At 40.6% G+C, this 13560-nt stretch overlaps 1 non-coding gene across 1 annotated transcript; it reads right to left on the bottom strand.

The window, feature by feature from the left end:
* Positions 1-8400: 8400 nt before the first annotated feature.
* LOC130734898 (small nucleolar RNA R71) lies at positions 8401-8507 on the bottom strand. The gene has a single exon (XR_009018234.1). It is a non-coding gene; the product is annotated as a small nucleolar RNA R71 (small nucleolar RNA).
* Positions 8508-13560: the final 5053 nt, after the last annotated feature.

The raw sequence follows: 13560 nt of genomic DNA, 5'->3' as shown, positions 1-13560 counted from the left end.
CCAGTACCCGATCAGGATCACTAGGGGGAGACCCAAGGGGGACGACCAGGGTAGGATGCCCGGGCCCTGACCACGAGCTGGACTGTACTCTCCTGGCCCTGGGACCTGGACCCCACCACCTAGGGGTTGACCTAGGCCAACCACCCTACGGAACTAGGGTGGTTGGATGGTGGGTCCCTAGGTAATCTAGGTCATTGGATCACTGCAAACTGCAGAGGAGGCAGAAGGATCCAACGACCCTTAACCCGCCGGTACGGACCATGCATGACGTTGCATGGCTCCAACCCTAATACTCCAACCTGTATATAAAGGGGGCAACTCACCCATTCTAAGGTACGTTATTCTCTTCACTTCACTACCCATTTACTCGAGTCCCCTACTTACTTTGGTATTGGAGTCCCTTGCAGGAGCCCCTCCCGGGTCCGTTCAGCCCTCCAACGCACCGGTTCCACCCCTTCTCTTCGCTGCCCCAGTACCCCGTGATCCTCCCGATCAGCTGCCAAGCAAGATCCTCATCACGACTAATATCTAAAACATTGTCTTTATTAGAAGACTTTGCCTGGGACTTTCTTTTTTCTTATTCATCCAGAGTAAATACAACTGGATATTCTTGTCTCCCTCTGCCCCTATGTTTCCAACCCTTAGGATTCCGATCATTCTGATATGGGTGATTCAGTTTCTGAAGTAAGTTTTGGGCAGTAGCTTGATTTTGCACAGGAACAGATTCCACAACTGTAACAGAGAACAAATAACTAATAAAAAATGGATTCCATCATTAAAAAGGCATATAAATTATTTCATCATTTGAGTGTTCAATTAAATTTCAATTTATTATGTATGGAAGACCATCTATTTGAAGGTAGCTTGCTTGAAGAAGAAGAAGAAGAGATCAAGAGACATGAAGAGAAATATCGTCTAAAGAATTGTCTCCACAAGAAGAAGCTTGAGAAGCATCTATGCAAGCTCAATCAAAGCCTCAAGGCTCATCTACGGAAGAAGATCAGAGAGCTTCAAGAGAAAACTATGCAAGAGCAAGTCATGGCAACAAATCTTCTAAGAAGGGTGAATGCAACGTCCGCAGTTCAACGTCTATCTCAAGACTGATTACAGAACGTAGTGTCCAGGGAGAAGAGTGTTATATTCAAATGGAAATACCTCTGACACCCTTGATGAGAAAGTCAAGTGCTAGGAAATCATGTGATACTCTACAAAGCACGTTGACCAAGGAAACCAAAGTCATTGTCTACATCAAAGTTTCCTTTTCTTATCTCATCAAATAAATGGAGCAAAGCTTATTGTCTACGCCTATTCTCATTGACTCAATTCAAGGAAAACTAGACAATCCATTTCTAAAGGCGAAAGCATCATCTAAGGAAAAATACGGTAAGTAGAACTTTAGAGAGAATCATGCCATTATCATCTGAAGACTACTGCACCAGGAAGGAAGACATGTGTAAAAATCCTAGAGCGACTAAGTGAAAGCAGAAACGCACTCATCGTCTAAAGAACTGAAGGAAGATCGACTGAAGCAGAATGAAGACAACAGAAGCAGAAAATCGTCCAAGAAGTCAAAGTTCCTCTCCACCAAACTACAAAGTCAAATTAAACAAACTTTCCCTTGAAGATGAAGCAAAATTCCGCCTTGTACAGAAGATTCAAATTAAAGATCAAATATCTGACACAATGCAATGACGAAAAAGTGCTCTATGGTGTCCCTATCAGATTTTCGTATCTCTACACCAGCAGATAGAAATGCAGACCTATGCTGTGAGACCCAAGTTTTTAAGCTTAGAATAAATTAATTAAATTCATATTCACGATTAGGTTTCGATGTATCGTGAAGGAAACCTGAACAAGTGGTTATCAAATGGAATAAATTTATGAAGGAGAAAGTTCAAGAAAAGGCTGAAAATAGTATTAAAGTCGATATAAGTTATAACGCGAGTCTTATTCGCTTACGGCTAGGGCAAGAGCGTTAGTAAACGATTAATTTACCCTTAAAGCACTATAGGAACTAATTCCAAAAATCTTCAGAGGAATGTTAGAATTTCTCTTAATCCTTTCTATGACAAGCGTTTCGATACGAAACCCTGGGTTGTACAAACGTCAAATTCTAATTTTTGGAAGTTTGCCGAAACTAAACCCCTGATAGTTCAAGAACCCTAAAATCAACCGACGATGAAGACTTTTTCTATTCAGAGCTTCAAACGAAGATTTCACACGCTTACGCCTATTTCTTTCGATGTTTTGAATCTTTCTTCAGAACAAAGTTTTCCCATTTGACATCAACTGCAAAAAGTAGTTTTTCGGGTAAAATAGATTTACACCGACTTTGGATCGTTTGTCTTAATTCCAAGAAACCTGTTTTGAGTTCTGGAATTCTGTCGCCATAACCTATCTTAGAATTCACAGAGGAATACGTAGGAAAAATCGGAATCGCGAAATAACCTTTTTCCCGCATTTTCCCTTTCCTATAAATAGGTGGAAAAATGAAAAAAAAAACAAAAAATCCACCCAAAAACCCATGGGAGGCCGCGAGCTTGGAGGAAGAGGGAGGAGAAGTGGCTTTCGCCGTTTCTTCCCTGATCGTTGCACCGTTCATTCCTACGCGTAGACCTCGAGGTATATATGCCATTCCTTACTTATGATCGTCAATTCTGTCGCTTTTCTCTATGTCTTTCTGTGCTCAAAGTTTTGAGCTTTTTGTAAAACTGTCCAGATAACTTGATTTCAGTGTCTAAACATATTGCCTACATGCCCAAGAGCATGAATATCCGGTTGTTTTCTGCTAAATCTCGCCGAATTGTCGCCGAGTTTCAATTCTGCTTAAAATACCCATTTTTGGCCAAAGCTTCGTTCTTTGGATTAAAAACTCTCGACTGAGCTTAGTGTCAGTAGGATTAGTTGTTATAAATGTCGTTAGGAACACGCTCATCAAATTTATTTCTCAAAATTCCGACTTTGAGTTTTCAGGCTAAAAACACTGACCAAAATACCCGTGTTAGTTTTTGACCCGATAATTTTTCTGAGAGTTTCCCTGGCCTAGATATCGCCTAAGAATTCCTAGGAATTAAATTAGATCGAAGAAAAAGTTTGGGAAACCCTATTTTGATAGTGGCCGAAACTTATTTGGTGTGGTACCATGTCCAAAAATAATTTTTGGGTCTGTATGACCTGAGTTATAGCGTAGCTCTCTCCGTTGTCGAAATTTTGGCTTTGGTTTCGTCTCATTCTGAGTTCTGTAGCTCGAGTTATGGATGTTTTAGCGAATAAAGTGATTTTGTACAAAACTTGAATCGAGTCAAAACTCATCCATTCGGGGAAAGCCTTTCCATTCGTGCCTAAATGTTGTACTCTGAAGCTTTTTAAGCTTTGTCTAATGTTAGATAGTATTGTTTCGATTGTACCGACTTATTTTGATTGATTTTTGGTTTGTTTGCTCTAAGGTTCGTTTGTGGAAACCTTGGACTTGACTGAGCAAGCTTGTGAGTGTGACTTACACTGTGATTCTGGAGGAACTAGAGGTGAGGGCAACTTACCTTACTAGCTAATGCTTTAAGTGTCGACGAATTAGACTTGATTTATTGTTTATGCACTTGATTGTGATTGACTGGGAAATGTTTTCTGAGGCTTCGGCTGACAATGATAATCATTTATCGCTGGAATTGTTTTTGATACTGATTCACATGTTATGTGCTAAATGGTTAATCTAGGATGTGTTGATATATGTGCCATGGCTGTTGGATTGTGTTACTTTGATTATGAAATTACACATATATCTGTTGTACGTCAGAGAGGATAACGGGCAGTTATGCCAAATTTATCATGAGATTTTGGGAAAGTTTGACGGGACGAACGGAGGTTCGGGCCTTGTTATTGTTTTAGTGGATCGAGACCTTCTCTGGGAATTACTTGGGATGATGGGATCTTTTAAAACTTATAAGATTAGAGATCAAACTAAATGGAAACTATTTTACAAGGAAAATTCATAATACACTAAACAACCTCTGAACCCTTTAAATAATGATAACAATGTTAGATGAAAGCTCAGAGCTTGGATATTAGTTTTGGAAAATGAGAAGGGTCGCCGAATCCAAGTTTTGGGGAAACTAATAAGTTTCTGAGTATGTTGGTACTCTTCGCTCGATGAGCAGTTTGTTGTTTGGCTATCTAAAGGATAAGCCGGGGGAACTATAAGTTTCCAAGTACATTGGTACTCCTTCGCTCTTTGAGCAGTTTATTTAGCTATCCAAAGGATGAGCCGAGAAGCTTCACTGATGCGTGAGACTTCGTGAAAGCATGGAACTTCACTGAAGCATGAGACTTCGTGAAAGTGTGAAAATTCACTGAAGCTTAAGACTTCGTGAAAGCAGAAACTTCACTCAGGCGAGAGACCTTGTGGAGACGGGAACCTTCGCTGAAGTGGGAGACTTTGCGCAGGCGTGAAACTTCACCGAAGCGTGAGACTTCGTGAAGGTGCGGGACTTCATTGAAGCGGGAGACTTCATGAAGGCGCGAAACTTCACTGAAGCGTGAGACTTTGTGAATGCGTAAAACTTCACTGAAGCGTGAGACTTCGTGAATGTGTGAGATTTCACTGAAGCGTGAGACTTCATGAAAGTGTAAGACTCCATTGAAGCGTGAGACTTCATGGAAGCGTGAGATTTCATCGTCGTTTACCCTAGGGAAAACGACAAGGAACATTTGTTTAGTTAGACACGTGTGCGTTGGGAGGACGATACATTGTTTGACTAACCTTATCGCCTAACTTCGTATCTTGAGATTTTGATGATTTGATATTGGTGAACATTGTTATGTTATTTGTTGAATTGTTGAGATATTGAATATTGTGTTGTTACTAGAGATTCGATAACATGCGATGTATATACCTTAGGGTAGGCAATGCAGAATTTATATGTATATATACAACATATATATATACCCCCTTGCTCTTCACATGTTGCTTGTATTATCTATTATATTCTGTGAGTTGACCCTCGCGCCTTGGCTTTGTGTTCATGTTTGTGTTTGGGCGGTCGGCCTGCTGCCAGACGTTCAACAGCTGATTCGTGATGGTTCGTCGTTCGGGGAGGACCCAGAGCGAAATGACTACTACTGAGCCTTCGACGTGGACCCGGACTTTATGCAGGATTGGATGAGGGTCGATGTTAGGGGTGTAGTATATCGGGTGTCGTTGTCATAGCTCTGATTGTTATTTCTTATTTTGGGGCAGGGTAGGTCCCCGACTATTAGCTTGTTGTGTGGTTTTCTTCCATGAGGATCACAGGGAGTTTGTCGAACGTAGGAGGTCTTTTGGAGGCCGTTCTGGGCTAACTTACTTTCTCGGAGGACTGTATTTATAAAACTTATGACTCTGGCTATGGGTCGCACTTGTTTGCCGTTGGGCAATACTTTTAGTTATTTGATGTTATTTCCCGTCACTTGAGGACACTCGTGACGATGTTTCTAGTTGCAGCGAGGGCTGTACTTATATCCTATGTTAGTCGCTGTTAATCGCGATTGAGTTGAGTCTTTATTTCGACAAGTCTTTTTATTTAAACAAAACGAAAAAAAATATACGTGCTTTTCGGCTTTATTTGATTTTTGGTTACTAAAGTGACGCCACCGAAATCGGGGTGTTACATATGCTACCTACTTCATGACATATCACATATTTACAGCATAGAGTCTTCATCAAATAGTAGCAAGCTCTGACGACAGTACATTAGTGTTTGATCCAACAACTATAGAAGCTCTGTGAACTCCACGTTCCAACGAGCCGCAACAGCTACCTTTCACTCAAAGAAGATTCGGAAGTATAAAGGGACGAAGTGAAGACTAGAAGAGGTAGCGTTTATGCTCACATGGATTGAGCTTTATGATCAAATCACTTTAGCGTGAAAAGAAGCCTTAGTGCTCAACCTCAGACATCGATGATGCGCCTCATGATCATATCATTCATCATTCTTTACAGTTACATTCTTTTCTATCTCTATATGTAATCGAACATAAAGCCTTAGCTTAGAGTTGAAAATCTCCTAAATGCTTTATGCTCATGGACTTAATTGATCCATTATCCTTCTTAGAAGAAGAGATTTTATAGTAGAAGAAAACGATCTTGAGAATTTTTTTTTTTGGTATAAGTCCTGTCTAATACTGGTAATGGAGGAGTCCTGTCCAATACTTAGTGCCTGAAGAGGTAGTGAAATAATACTTGGAGGAGTCCTGGATAATACTCATTAGGAGGAGTCCTTATAAACTCAATGCTTGAAGAGGCAGTGAAACAATACTTGGAGGAGTCCTGGATAATACTCATTAGGAGGAGTCCTTACAAACTCAATATGCTTGAAGAGAGAGAGAAATAATACTTGGATAAGTCCTGGATAATACTCTGATGACCCTATTTTAGTAGAATTTTTAGAGTCATTTATTTGTGAGTTTTGAGTCTTTTCTCTTTGTCTCATTTAATGTTTCATGCATTATCATGCATTTTTACATTTCTTTGAGTTTTTGTTTGGTTTTCGTAATTTTGTAGTTTTATAGTGACCTTTCTTGCATATTAAGTAAGTTTATGACTTGCATGTATTTTCCACTCTAATTTGAGGACCTTTGTGCTTTTAACCCTTTGGACTTCTAGATATTTTTCCTTGGCTTGTGCTCTAAGTGTTTCAGCTGATAACTCATGAAGAGGGAAGACCAAAAGCATGGAGAATTGATGGAAGCATTTAAAGGGGAGTTACAAGGAAGTTTTAAAGCCATCAGAATGTGTGGCTGGCGCTCAAGCGCCCATGTATGGCGCTCAAGCTCCAGCCTTCCAAATGCAGGCCTGCTAGCTTCTGCCTAGGGAGCGCTCGGGCACCCCAGGGCAGCGCTTGAGCGCCCCTGTTCGCCCATTTTCCCTATAAATAAAGCTTTTGTCATTTTATTCAGAACTTTTGATCATTTCCTTAGAATTTTACCAAGTTTAGAAGCTGAGGAAGAGCTTTGGGGCTTGTGGGAAGCTTCCAGCTTGTAATTTCTCAGGTTTCTTTACATTTCATTGTATGGATTTCCTAGCCATGAGTGGCTAGTTTACTGTTTGTTTTGGGTTTAAGTGATTTCATGAAACTCTAGTTGTTAATTCCTATTCCTATGCTTTTGTCCTTGATTTAGCCTTGTATTTCAGTTCTATATTGCATGATTAACTTGAGTGCACACTTGATATAAGCTAGACCATAATCATATATCGGAAGATTGTTGTGGTTTAGGGACTTGAATTGAAATCGATCCTTCTATGCTTGCTACTAGGAATAGAGTAAGGGTTGGGTTTTGTTGGCCTGAATTTGCATGCTCTAAACCTCAAATGAATGATTAAGTACACAAGGAATTGAGCTTTACTTGTAGTTTGAGTGAATTGCTTATGTGAGGAATCAATAAGTAATTATATAGGCTAGAGCAACAAGGTAAAAATCAAGGTTTCACATGCATAGGATAGGTGGACTAGAGTGGATTGGCTGATCAAAAAACCTGAAGCATTTCCATCAATTGATATTTTCAACTTATTTACTTTAGCTTATTTTGCAAACTCTTTCTCACAATCAACCAAATACAATTCTGGAATTTTCTTGCTTTCAAAACTCACAAGCTTCAAGCTTAAACCATAATTATCACTCACAATCCTTGTGGTTCGATAATTTAAAACCGGGTAATTCTGTACACTTGCGGAAGAACCAACAAGTTTTGGCGTCGTTGCCGGGGATTGTTTGTCGTTTTCAGTTTAAGTTAAGAGTTTGTAGTTTTCTTAAAAATTTCATTGAATAGGTGTTACTAACCTTTTCTTTAGCTTTGTGATTTCAATTTATGCAAGGTAGGCTTGGAACTGAGTCATTGGTGTTCGATCCGGAGCCTGAGCATACTCTCCCCCGTCGTCGAGCCTAGCAAAGACTTGACGCCATGGTTGCCCAAATGACGGAAGAGGAGATGCAAGCGCACATAGACACGAGGGTGCATGAGGCCCTCGCCCAAAGACTTATAGAGCAAGAGGCAGAGAATGCCAACCGCTCTTTAAGAGACCTCACCATGGCTGCCATGAGTTACGACTATCTCGACAACATTGTTTTCCCCGATGGCATGGGAAACTTTGAGCTGAGGCCGACATTTATCAATTTGGTGAGCCAAAATCAGTATGGTGGAGGTGCCCTTGAAGATCCTCATGCACACATGGAGCGGTTCATCCGCAATTTCAACGCTTATAGAGTGCAAAATGTCTCAGCGGATACAATCCGCTTGAGCTTGTTTCCATTCTCATTGAGGGACACAACCGAATAGTGGTTGAACTCACAGCCCCAAGGTAGCATTACATCTTGGGATGATCTAGCCGAAAAATTCACCATGAGATTTGTTCCAAGGGCCCCCTTGAGAAAGCAAAAGAATGATATTATGACATTTGCTCAATCCGCTGATGAAAATCTTTATGAAGCTTTGGAGCGATTCAAGAAGTTCTAGAGGATGTGTTCACAACACAACCTCACCCAAGCTGAGGAAATGGCAAAGTTTTATGATGGTCTCCAATATTCTTCGAGGTTTGGTTTGGATGCGGCTTCAAATGGAGAGTTCGATGCCCTTCTTCCACAAGTTGGGTATGAATTGATTGAAAAGATGGTTGTGAGAGCCATGAACTCTAATAATGAACGCCAAGCCCGAAGAGGAGTCCTTGAAGTTGAAGCTTATGATCAACTCATTGCCTCCAACAAGCAACTCTCCAAGCAAATGGCTGAAATTCAGAGTCAAATGAAGACGACCAAGGTGATCGGTGGTAGAATTGCCAAAGTGGAGTGTGTGACTTGTGGAAGACCACACGATAGGGAAAGCTGTACCGAGACTAGACCGGAAGAGGAAGTCTAGGTGATGGGTCAATATCGTAATGACCCATTTTCAAATACTTATAACTCTGGACGGAGAAACCACCCCAACTTCTCTTGGAGGCAAAGCGACAATGGACAAGGTGGTAACTTTCAAAGGCAATTTCCTAATCAAGGTGGCCAAGGCGAAACTTCATGACAGCCACAAGAGCGAGGTGAAGTTGATGGTGGTGGTAGCAAGAAGAGTTTGGAAGAGTTGGTTGAGACTTTCATCAACCGAACTGAGAATAATTACAAGAACCAGGAGGCAGCTATAAAATAACCTTGAGAATCAATTTGGCCAGCTGGCCAAACAAATAATTGAGAGACCTCTAGGAAAATTTCCATCCGACATTATCCCCAACCCAAAGCAGGAGAATGCCTCTATATTGACCACTAGGAGTGGTAGAGCGATGAATGAGCTGAAAAGAAAAGCAGAGGGCAAACAGAGAGAGGTGATAGTAGAGGAGGAAGTTATTTTGCCACTCAAAGCTAAAAAGAAAGATGATCCTAATCCTGGAACTAGCGTGGTTCTGTTTCCTAGAGCATTGGAAAAGAAGAAGTTATACAAGAAACTCTCAAAGTTAATGGGGGTTTTTAAGAAACTCCACATTAACATACCTTTTGCCGATGCTATGGACCAAATGCCTATATACACGAAGTTCATGAAGGAAATCTTACACAAGAGAAGAAGGTTGAAGGATGTTGAGGAGACTGTGTTGTTAACCGAGGAGTGCAGTGCCATTTTGCAGCGAAAGATGCCAAAAGGAGAATGGATCCCGGAAGCTTCACTATTTCGGTGGAGGTTGAAGGTGTATCGGAGGTTGAGGCCCTGTGTGATCTAGGAGCGAGCATCAACTTGATGCCACTTACCATGTATGAGAGGCTGAACCTAGGAGAGGTTACTCCAACCATGCTCTCCTTGCAAATGGCGGACCGATATTTGAAGACTCGATATGGTATAGTGGAGGATGTGATGATAAAAGTCGATAAATATGTCTTCCCGATGGATTTTGTTGTGCTTGACATGGAAGAGGATGAGAAGATTCCTCTTATTCATGGGCGACCATTCTTTGCTACCGGAAGAGCCAAGATTGATGTTGACAAAGGCCATCTAATCCTCCGAGTAGGGAAGGACAAGGTTAGGTTCTCGGTTTTCAACCCCCTCTTGGAGACTAACGTTGTCGAAGACTTTGTTTGTGAAGTAATCAAGATTTTGCCCAAGAAAGTGGAAGAGACCCCCAAGGTGAAAGAAAAAGATGTTGAGTTCCATCCGGCTCTCATCAAGCTTGTTAGAGGAAACAAGTATGGAGAAGTTTTCCCTTGCGAGTTCTCTTGTCAAGGAGGAAAAAGTGAGTGACGATGAGTTAAAAATCAAACTCTTCCCTTATTCCTTGACAAAGGGAGCAAGAGCATGGTTTGATGAGCAACAAGATATAGCCTCATGGGAGGATTTGTTTCAAAGGTTTTGTGCAAGGTTCCTTCCTTACACTTGTGGAAATTCACTTGAGAATAAGGAATATCCTTCCTAACACCAAAGGAAGGAGAGTCTACCTAGGACTATAAGTTAGGGCTAAATGGGAGACAACCTATGGTTTATTTATGCTTTCATATGCTTTAGGTTAGTAGTTTTTGTTTTTGAAAAAAAAAAGGATAAAAAAGCAACTTTGAATTGGGTTGGGCGCTCAAGCACCATGGGCTGGCGTTCAAGCGCCAACTCAACAGAAACATTGAGTTTCTGGAGCATCTAGTGGCGCTCAAGCGCTCATGACTAGCGCTTGAGCGCTTAGAACACGCACAATACCAATTTTTGTTTTGTTTTAAACTCCCAGAACTCTTCATTTTCCCACTCTTAACTCTCCTTCCTTCATAAAAAAACGCACCCCACACTCTCCAAACCCCATTTCTACTTCCCACTTCTCTTTTGCACACACTTTGGCTCTCCCCTTTTGCTTCCAAGTTGTGCATTGCATCAAGTTCATTCCACTTGCACCCACTCACTCTAATTTCAAGGTAAGTTCCATCTTTCCACTTCCTTTCATCTACATTCATGGGTTTTGTAGTGCATGACTCTATAGGGTTGTGGGTGAGAGATTCTAAGCTTGTGCAAGTTGGGTTGGATTTGTTTGTGCTATTCATCGGTGATTTGTGCCAAAATTAGTAATGGGTGTGAGGATTTTTTAGAGTTGGGTAGTTAGGAGGTCTCTTCTAGGTGTTTGATATAATGCTCCAATGAGTTTTTCTAGTCGATTTTGGGCAAGTGCTTTTGTGGTTACTCTCCTTTCTTTGCCAAATTCACTAGAAAGCTTGTTGGGTTTCTTTAGGGGATTAAGTTTTTAGTTTTGTGAATATTCTTTCTCTTTGTTTTTATTTTTGACTAACGATTTAGTGTGGCTTGTGTTTATGCTAACCTTGAGCAGATGCCGGCTAAAAGAGCTCGGAACAACACAAGAACCATTGCTTCTTCCTCCTCCTCTCCTCAATTTGATCGCTCCCACTTCCTTTCTTTCAAGAAGGAAGAGTTTTACATGAATGTGCTTGTGCACTTGGATTGTGTGAAGGAGCGAGGAGTCTTTTATAGAGAAGGGCGGATTGACCCCCTTAGCATCTAAGAGGCCATGTAGACTAGGAAATGGAAGGTGTGGGTGACTCCCACACTTGTGGCTTGTGAAGTGATGACTAGGGAGCTCTTTGCAAACTCCTACTGTGGTGATCAAGACAATAAGCCGGATCCCCCTACTTTTTCCTCTTGGTTCAAAGGTAACACTATTGGGTACAAGCCGAAGGGCATTAGGAGGGTTCTTGGTCTCCTTACTGAAGATGTTGAGAGAACTCTCTTCCCTTGAAAGAGCACCTACCATGATCTGCTTAGTGATTATTCATTTGAGTTCCGGAGGGACCTGAGGATGGTTGTGGTTAGGCTTGGGTAGAATTGGCAAACAGATGAGAAGGGTGACATCACCTATGTACTGAGGACAAACTTGACACCGCTGGCGCGAATCTCGGCAGAGTTTTTGCAGGACTCTTTGTTCCCTAGTTCCCACAACACCAAGGTGAGAGCGGTGGTTCTGATTGCAATTTATTGCATTATCAGGGGCCATCCGATAGATATGGCACGTGAGTTGCAAATAAGTAACACAAGAAAGGCGGGTTTGAATTGTGTACTTGAAATTTACGTTTTAAAAACTTTGTTTTATGAAAAGAATATTAGTTCTTTTAAGAAAACGTTTAAGTATGACTTTTCGTAAATTGTTCTGTGCAGCGGAAGTTAAACAGTAAGTAAGACAGAACGATCAGCACACAGAGATTTATACTGGTTCACCCTAAACGATTGAGCTATGTCCAGTACTTGGCCACCACCAAGATTTTCACTAGCAAATATCAAGGACTTCTCCAATACAAGTATTAGACAGGACTTCTCCAAGTATTATCACGAACTTCTCCAAGTATTATGCAGGACTCCTCCTATAAGTATTGTACCGGACTTCTCCAAAATCTTACAAAGATTTATATCACTCTACGAAGATTCTCTTATTTCAAGAGTAAAGGTAGAGACTTTAAAGCACTTGAACTCTAAGTGTTTGGGTTCAGATTTGACTATTGGATCACTTGAGAGTTACTACGAAAAGTGTCAAGAGAATAAAAAGATATGACTCTTTTAAGGTACGAGGTTTTCTCTATCACTTGGCAGAATTTATGGCTTGTGTTTGACGCTTAGGAATATCTACTTGAGCTTTGAATGCTGTTGAGAAGTTTGAAAATGAATGCTTGAATTCTCAGAGTTGATTCTTATTGCTTCAGATCTTCAAGAGTGTCTTAAATACTTGCTTGCTAGTGTTGTAGCTGTTGTGAGATAAAATCCAACCGTTGAGATAGCTGTTGAAGGTTGATATCGGACCGTTGATTCAAAAGGCTTGGTTGGTAGCTTCATTAAATGTTACTTCTGAAGCAAGTCTATCCTTTAGCTTAAAAGGTGATGTTTGTCAGCTAGTAGGTGGTGATAGACTTTGGGCTATTTTTCAGACATGAGACAATTTGGCAATTTGATGTTGACGGCTTGTACTTTCCCTTGTTGGTCAGCGTGCCTTTTGCTGAAGTAAATTTGTCTTCATGTGTTTTAGTTTGAATGAGATTCAAATAGTTGACATTGGATTTGAATGTGGGACATCCGGTTGTAGTCAAACTATGACTTTGGCTCTCAAAATACTTCTTGATATATCTGACTGATGACGTGGCATTGAACGGTCAGAGTCTTCACTGGGGTACAGTAGAGGTAGAGTTACTTCTATTTTATGAGTAAATATCCTTTTAATAATTGATAGAACGTTGAAGCGTGTGACATATAGCCAAGTTTCTCCTGAAATTGAGAACGTTATCAGTAGATAAATTTTCAATGAAACTTCTACTATAAAATTTTTATGATCAAAATAAGATTTTAAAAACGTTATGATGCGTTTGAACTTAACAATCTCCCCCTTTTTGATAATGACAATTTTTATAGAAAGAGGTTATTAAAATAATAAACTCCCCCTGAGTTTAGTAAAGTTTCAAAATAATTTGAGCTTGATAGGGTGTGAGAAAAAAATTCTTTTACGTTACACCCCCTAACTTTAGTAGACTATGTTTTTAAAAACATACTCCCCCTGACTTTAGTAGGCTATGTTTTTAAAAACAAGTTATT

The sequence above is a fragment of the Lotus japonicus genome, chromosome 1, assembly GCF_012489685.1.
Source record: "Lotus japonicus ecotype B-129 chromosome 1, LjGifu_v1.2".
NCBI lineage: Eukaryota > Viridiplantae > Streptophyta > Magnoliopsida > Fabales > Fabaceae > Lotus > Lotus japonicus.
The sequence above is the reverse complement of the archived record's forward strand: the minus strand, read 5'-3'. Positions and strand labels throughout refer to the sequence as shown.